This window comes from Spinacia oleracea, chromosome 1, assembly GCF_020520425.1.
Source record: "Spinacia oleracea cultivar Varoflay chromosome 1, BTI_SOV_V1, whole genome shotgun sequence".
Taxonomy (NCBI): domain Eukaryota; kingdom Viridiplantae; phylum Streptophyta; class Magnoliopsida; order Caryophyllales; family Amaranthaceae; genus Spinacia; species Spinacia oleracea.
Window position 1 is genome coordinate 14,634,379 of NC_079487.1, and position 8,977 is coordinate 14,643,355.

Consider the following 8,977-nt stretch of genomic DNA (forward strand, 5'->3'; position numbering starts at 1 on the left):
ATGATCTGTGAACCAGTATTTCGAAAGCTCCGAAAAAGCGAGCCCAAGGTGTGGGATGACGACTGTCAGCATGCATTCGAAACAATCAAGAGCTACCTTTCCAACCCACCAGTACTAAAGCCAGCCATGCCAGGGATTCCCCTCAGGCTCTACCTCACAACAACCAATTCAGCAGTGGGGGCTATGCTTGCCCAGAAAATTGAAGGCAAGGAGAACGCCGTATACTACATAAGAAAAAAGCTGATCGAGTACGAGACCAAATACACTCAACTCGAGAAACTCAGCATCGCCTTGGTTTGGGCCACAAAGAAACTACGGCACTACATGCTCTCCCATACAATACATGTGATCAGCAAAGCGGATCCTCTCAAGTATCTATTCGAAAAACCAGCACTCAACGGGCGGTTGTCCAGATGGTTGGTCATGCTAGCAGAATTCGACCTCAAATACATTCCACAGAAGTCTATCAAGGGTTCATCAGTCTCAGATTTCCTAGACAACTGTCCTGTCGAGGCAGAAGAGGAAGATTACGACTTACCCGACGAGCAAATCTTAATGACCAGTGATGACAGTTGGTCAATGCATTTTGACGATGCTTCCAATCAGAACGGATGTGGTGTTGGAGTAATCCTAGTAGCTCCAGACGGCACACACATTCCGATATCAGCAAAACTACAATTCAACGTCACAAACAATGCGGCAGAATATGAAGCATGCATCATGGGCCTGGAAGCCGCCTTAGCACTGGGCGTCCAGAAACTTCGAGTGTACGGGGATTCCTCCCTAATCATCAATCAAATTTCCGGAAAATGGAAAGTAAGAAGCGAGAGCTTAGCTCCATACCAGTCCTATCTCGAACAACTGTCTGAACAAATAGAAGAGCTTCGCTATACATACCTCCCGAGAGAGGAGAATCAATTTGCCGATGCACTGGCAAAACTAGCTTCAATGATCAACATTCCAAGCAGCATGGCTGAAATGCCACTTACAATTGAAACACGTCAAGAAGCAGCATATGTCCATGCTATTGACAACGTTGAGCAAGACGAAGATGAGCCTTGGTTTACAGACATTCAAAGGTATCTACAAAATTCAGAGTATCCCCCGCACTTTTCAAGCAAAAATCAAAGGGCTCTACTATTACAATCAGCCAACTTCGTCATTGAAGGCGGCATTCTATACAAAAGGTCCCTTGGCGGTCCTAACCTCCGATGTGTTGACAAGCACGAAGCTCAAAGAGTTATGGACGACATACATGCTGGAGTCTGTGGCACCCACATGAATGGGAAAATGCTAGCTGTAACACCCTAATAATTCCTTGCTTTTATAAAACCATTTTCCAACTTAAAATAAAGGAATTACTAAAGCATTACCGCCACCGTGATAACGGTTAAGGCTATTACCAGAATTACGCAGCGGAATTAAATGTCAACTAACTTTTAAAAACCATAATTAATGAAATATTGAGGCCTCCTACAATTTGAAACCATAATGGCCCAAAAACCAAAGTATAAAAAGTTCAACAATTTCAAACGTAATTAAAGTATTAAATAAAGTAGTTTCAAAGAACGAAAACATGCAACTCTCTCCAGGGGCGGATCTTGAACAACTTCACGAGGTGGGCCGGTAATAAAAAATTAAGCAACATACTATGTAATTATACAATTATACACAAATTTTAGGGGGGCCGTAACTAAAAATACACTATAAAATTTTCCGACCGGGGGGGCCAGGCCCACCCCACCCCTAACAAAGATCCGCCATTGACTCTCTCAATCATCCCAAGCCACATGATTTCGATCGTACTTGATCTACCAACCTGCTATATTATTCTACTCCCCAACAATGCAAATGCAAATGATGGATCATCATAGGGTCATTAAGGCAGAGGCCATGACCATAAACACACAAAGCACGTAGTCAGCAAAAGCTGAGTACTTACAAGCATAGAGTAAATGAAACTAAAACATGCATCACTCACTAAGTACTAATCAACATGCAAAAGCCATATAATAATTAACAAACAATCATGAGATACAAGACTCGACTTTTGACTCGACTCTTGACTTACAATTTAATTAGAATAAGCTTCGAACGGGCCAAAAGAATATTCCATAAAGGAAAGGTGATGGGAGCCAACCATACACCAAAGAATAAATAATAAAATCGGGCCATACCGAGTGTCGGGCCATACCGACGGAATTCCTGCGCATAATATAAATGAAACAACGTCTTGTATCATTAGTAGGAGTACGAGCTTTCCGGCAAGACTCCCCCCATTGTTCATACTCAAGGTATATACGTTCCAAGAGTTTTGAAGCTTGTTCCGGTTGCACTTTACGTTTATTAATATTTTAGTAATGACGAACTCAAGACTCGACAACATGCATACATACAATTAATAAACAACAACCAAAACAATCTTATTTTAATTGCTTTAGGACTTGTGATCAACCAAGCAGACACTTGTGATATTACTACCATGTTCCTCCTCACCAAAGTGAGACTCCACATCATGCACATTAAAATGAGGGTTGTGCCCTTGCACGACAAATCCTAATTCATTTCATACAAAATATTCCCAACTGAACCCTACATGTGTTGTGGCTTACGTGAGCTAACCCTTCACATGTGGTAAAATAAATAGTACAACGAAGTACGAATAATTGGCTCAAAGTATGCTAGACATCCCGTACAATAGCATACAAATAAATAATCCATCCCTTGCATGTGAAATTAACCATACATGCATAAATATTGAACAACATGATTGACAATGGAATCTATACTCATAATAATTTCAACATGCTTGTTCAACCAACAATTCAATAATTCCAATAATATTAATCCACATGATCGTTCACCAAAACATATATGAATCCACATAATATAATCCACATCATCAACAATCATGTAATGTCATTGACAAAAGGTGTGGTCGCCCTAGACTTGTACGTACCTTGAATACCTAAGCGTAGGGGCCACTTTGCAATAACGAGCACTCAACTAGAAATCACCTCCTATCATCAAAATAATGAAACTTAAATTATTTCCATGTTCATTAAATTTCCAGCAACTTTATAAAAATTAAAACCTCCTTTAGACTTTAGAATTCAATCGTTTTTCAATAATAAAATCGTCTCAATTTGCGAAATCAATCCCTAGTACAAAAACATACTTCTTCCGTCTTAAAAATCAATAAAAATCAACACTTTAAACCTTTATTTAAATCTGAAAATATAATTGATTATCATAATTAAAATCATCACCTAATTATGCTAATCAATTGACTCATTAGGTCTAGGTTAAAACCCTAACTTGAAAATTCCAATAAAACTAGTTTAATATCATAAAAATCAATGCTTTATTAAATAAACAAATCTGAAAATTCATCCTTTAATAATTAAAACAAACCTAATGAATCACAACACACAAATCCTCAAACCACGGTATTCATAACCGGTTCCCAGCATTTTAACTACTCAAAACAATATTAATATAATAATTTAAAATACGAAATTTAAATAGAATAGGTAAGGAAGAAGAGAATTATACAAATCCGGCCTATAGCACGGAACAACCACGAATATAATGTGATTGGGCGAAAAGAATTGAACAACGAACGAACAACACACACACACGACCGTGTGTGTGCACAGCAAGGGCGAAGAGTTGCGACGGGCGCGAGCGGGGAGAGGGGCGCGCACGCGCTGGGCGCGAAGGAGAGCGAGAAGGCGAGCGGGGGTGCAACACCGTGTGCGAGGGCACGAGCGAGAGAGAGGGGCGGTAGGGGTGTGCACTGAGCACACGAGTAAGGGGACGAGCAAGGGTGTGCGCGAGCACACGAGCAACAAAGGCACAACAGCAGCGCAGGGCACGAGTGCTCTCTGCGGTTGCGGGCGAGAGAGGAGAGGCGAGAGAGTGTGTGGGCGAGAGGCGGGCACGAGGGCACGAGGCTGTGCGGGCGTGCGGGTGCAGCACGAGGGCACGAGGCCTTGAGGGCATGCGGGTGCCGAGCAAAGAGAGAGGAGAGATGGAATGAGGGGCAAGCAAAGCAAAAGAGGATTTATGAAATTTTAGGGGTTCATTTAATGATGAGGAGTCCTATTTATAGGCTCCTTATTGTTAATGGGCTAGGCTTAGGAAATTAGAATTGAGCTTAGGGAATTAAATGATTGGGCTAGCTTAGGACTTGAATTAAATTCTTTTGATTGGGCTCGTTTAATAAAACGAATTGGAATTTTCATTTAAAACCCGAAGCCTTTAAAAATTATTTGCAACTCATTTAATTTCCCGACTCAAGAATTAAATTCGTTTCGTAATTAATTTAAATAATAAATACTCCAATTAATTAGAATACATTAAATGAAATACATTTAAGTATTATTCAAATGTTAATAAATCGTAAAATGCTTTTATAAATATAATAAAATATACTTATAAATATTATAAAAGTACGAGGTATTACAGTCTACCCTCCTTAAAAGAAGTTTCGTCCCGAAACTTGGGTTCGGAAATCAAAATTCAACTCAAAACTTGAGACTTTCTGAGACTTTCAATACGTTTATTTACAAAAAATTTAAGTTGCTGTATTCTTCACGTGATTAAACAGGACAATAATAAGTGCAAATTCAATAGAAAGCACTAAATTGAGCATAAAATAGGGGAAAACAAGGTAAAAAGTGCGAAATTCTACCGCACTCTACCCCCCTTAAAAGACACGAGTTACGACCCCGTAACTCAACTAACCTCGGGAAAAAGCTCGGGATATTTCTTTCTCATTTCGTCCTCCGCTTCCCAAGTGGCTTCCTCAGATTCTTGATTAGACCATAACACTTTGACGATTTTCACATCTTTAGTACGCGTACTACGCACTTTGCTATCAATGATTTTGACAGGTCTTTCCTCAAAGGTTAGACTTTGGTCTAATTCTATGGTCTCCGGTTGCAACACATGCGATTTATCCGGGATATATTTCCTTAACTGAGATATGTGGAACACATTATGCACTCTATGCAAGTCCATAGGCAAGGCTAGTCTATAAGCTACCTTTCCGATTCTTTCTAAGATCTCATATGGGCCTATGTACTTAGGGATTAACTTCCCTTTCTTCCCAAATCTCATGACACCTTTCATTGGTGACACTTTGAGCAACACTTTATCACCTATGTTGAACTCTTCATCCCTACGTTTCAAGTCTGCATAACTCTTTTGGCGATCCTGCGCCGCTTGAATCTTTGATTGGATGGTTTGGATTTGGTTCATGGTGTCCTCTATCATTTGAGGTCCCAACACTACGGTTTCACTAATATCGTTCCAACAAAGTGGGCTTCTACACTTTCGTCCATACAAAGCCTCAAATGGTGCCATTCCAATGCTAGCATGATAGTTATTGTTATAAGAAAACTCAATCAGATCTAGGCTATCTTCCCAACTTCCTTGGAAATCAATAACGCATGACCGAAGCATGTCCTCCAGGGTTTGGATAGTCCTTTCAGTTTGTGCATCCGTGGCTGGTGGAAGGCTGTACTCATTTTCAATGTCGTACCAAAACTCTTCTGCACACTTTTCCAGAAATTCGAAAGAAACCTTGAATCCCTATCTGATACGATATCCTTAGGAACTCCATGTAACCTCACAACATTCTTAATGTAGGCTTTAGCAAGTTGTTCCATTTTCCAGGTTTCCTTCATTGGTATAAACACTGCTGACTTGGTCAACCTATCTACCACAACCCAAATTGCATCATTCCCAGTCTTTGACTTAGGTAAACAAGTGACAAAGTCCATAGAAATACAGTCCCATTTCCAGCTTGGAATCTCTAAAGATTGGACCTTCCCTTGAGGTCTCCTATGCTCAATCTTAACCTTCTGACAAGTCAGACATCTAGCCACAAATTCAGCCACTTCGCTCTTCATCCTTGGCCACCAATAGACCTTTTTCAAGTCCTTATACAACTTGTCACCACCTGGGTGCACAGAATATGGCGTATTATGCCCTTCTTTCATCAATTTCTCTTTCAATCCTCCACACTTTTGAGGCACGCACCACCTGCCTTTGTACCTCAAACTTCCATCATCATGGATTCGGAAATCTAACTCCTTCCCTTGCGAAATCTTTTCCCTGATTCGCTCTAACTTCACATCACCAGCTTGATTCTCCCTAATCTCATCAAATATTGACGGCTGGATGGTTAAGGCATTCATCATTCCCTCAAGGCTTTCACCACTCACTATTTCAAGGTTCAAACGCTGCATGTCCTTACACAGCTCGTTAGCAACTACTAACGCATTAACACTATGAATTGATTTCCTACTAAAGGCATCCACAACTACATTGGCTTTTCCTTCATGGTACTGGATATCCAAATCATAGTCCTTAATTAACTCCAACCACCTTCGTTGGCGCATATTCAAATCCTTCTGTGTGAAGATGTATTTTAAACTTTTGTGATCCGTAAATATCCTACACTTCACACCATACAGATAGTGTCTCCATATTTTCAATGCAAATACTATAGCCACTAGCTCTAAATCATGGGTAGGGTAATTGGATTCATATGGCTTTAATTTCCTTGACGCATACGCAATAACCTTCCCGTTTTGCATCAATACACACCCTAAACCATTATTAGAGGCATCACTATATACATCGTATGCACCACTCTCATCTGGTAAGGTTAACACTGGCGCGGTTGTCAATCGCGTCTTTAAGGCTTGGAATGCTTCCTCACACTGGTCGCTCCATTCAAACTTGGTTTCCTTCTTCATCAAGGTAGTCATGGGCTTGGCTATCCTAGAGAAGTCTTGCACAAAGCGTCTATAGTAGCCAGCTAATCCCAGAAAACTACGAATGTCAGTCACACTCTTGGGTGTAGGCCATTCACTAACAGCTTTAATCTTAGCAGGGTCAACCGCCACTCCTTCTTTAGATACAAAGTGTCCCAAAAATGCAACTCTTTCCAACTAAAACTCACACTTTGAGAACTTGGCATACAACTGGTTATCTTTCAAGGTACTCAACACAGATCTCAAGTGTTCCGCGTGATCCTCTTCACTCTTTGAATACACTAGGATGTCATCTATGAAAACCACTACAAACTTGTCCAAATAGGCATGGAATACACGGTTCATTAAGCCCATAAATATTGCAGGGGAATTGGTTAACCCAAAAGGCATAACAGTGAACTCATAATGTCCGTATCTAGTCCTGAATGCAGTCTTTGGTATGTCATGGTCAGCGATTCTCAATTGATGATAACCCGAACGCAAATCGATCTTTGAAAAGATTCCTGCTCCTTTTAGTTGGTCAAATAGGTCTTCTATCCTAGGTAATGGATATTTATTCTTGATTGTGACCTTATTGAGCTCCCTGTAGTCTATACAGAGCCTCATACTTCCATCCTTTTTCTTCACAAACAACACTGGTGCTCCCCAAGGCGATGCACTTGGCCTAATATAACCTTTCTCCAATAGATCCTCTAGTTGGCTTTTTAATTCATTCATTTCTGCTGGAGCCATTCGATAAGGTGCTTTTGAAACAGGGGCGGTTCCAGGCACTAAATCTATGGTAAAGTCAATAGGTCGATTGGGAGGCATCCCCGGGATCTCTTCTGGAAATACATCAAGGAATTCATTGACTACTGCAATATCCTCAGGCTGATCCTTGATCACATGCTCTAGATTTCTCACATTGCACAAGAAGGCTGGGTCCCCTTTACTGACTAGCTTCACGAGTTCCATTGCCGTGATGATTCCTATGTTTTTAGGTTTACCAAAACGACGATATGACACTACTTTGCCTAGGCTAGACCTCAAGTGAACCTTCTGCTTCTCACAATCTATTTTGGCTTTGAACTTGGCCAACCAATCCATCCCTAGAATTACATCTAGCTCTCCTAACTCGAATTCGATTAGGTTAGATAAGAACACGGTCTTGGCTATGGTCATATGCACATCTTTATGGATTTTGGTACACTTCACTATACTACCAGTAGGTATGACTATAGGTACTTCAATTGATTCAGGCTCTTTCAACCCTAATTTCCCCAAAGCATCTACTGATATAAAAGAATAAGTCGCACCAGAATCAAATAGAACTTTAACTGAAACGGAATTAATAGAAAAAGTACCCGCTATGACGTCAGAGGAAGTTTCCGCTTCTTGCCTAGATATCACATTCAACTTTCCTTGGGCAACTCCTTTGTTATAGCCACCTCCATTGGTGTTCCCGTTGTTGTTTCGGTTCCCATTCTGTGGTTGGTTTCCTCCAGGCTTCCCATGGTTTTGGTGATTGCCATTGCTATTGCCATTGTTACCACCTTGGTAGTTCCTTTGGTTTCCACCTCCATTTCCCCCATTCCGGTTCTGATTGTTCCGGTTATTGCCTTGGTGATTACCTTGATTAGGTTTCCCGTTCTTAGAATAGTATTCATACTCCCTATGGCCTAACTTCTGGCAGAATCTACAAGTCACCAAATTCCCATCACAATCCTTTCCAGGGTAATTCATGTTACAGCACCTACATTCGTAGGTCCGTACTCCATTCCTTCCAGACTGATTTCCACCACCTTGGTTGTTGCGATTACCACCATTGTTAGCCCTAAACTGGAAATTCCCATTTCCTTTGTGCTTCTTAAAATTCCCCTGATTCTGTTGGTTATTCCCTTGATTCGAGCTTCCACCATCCTTTCTCTTTTCAGCACTACCGTTCTTCCTTTGTTGTAACCCATACAGGTGAGCAGCTTTTCCGTACAGGGTGTCTAACGAGGTAAAGGTCTCTCCAGACAACAACAGCTGTAAATCCATGGTTAAACCATTCTCAAATCTTTGAGCCCTGAGCTCCTCCGTTGCCACCACTTCAGGTGCAAACCTAGACAACTCTATAAACTTAGAATAGTATTCCGTGACAGACAGACCTCCCATTTTGAGTTCAATGAACTCCTGCGCCTTTTGCTTCTTCAGGTAAGGTGGGTAAA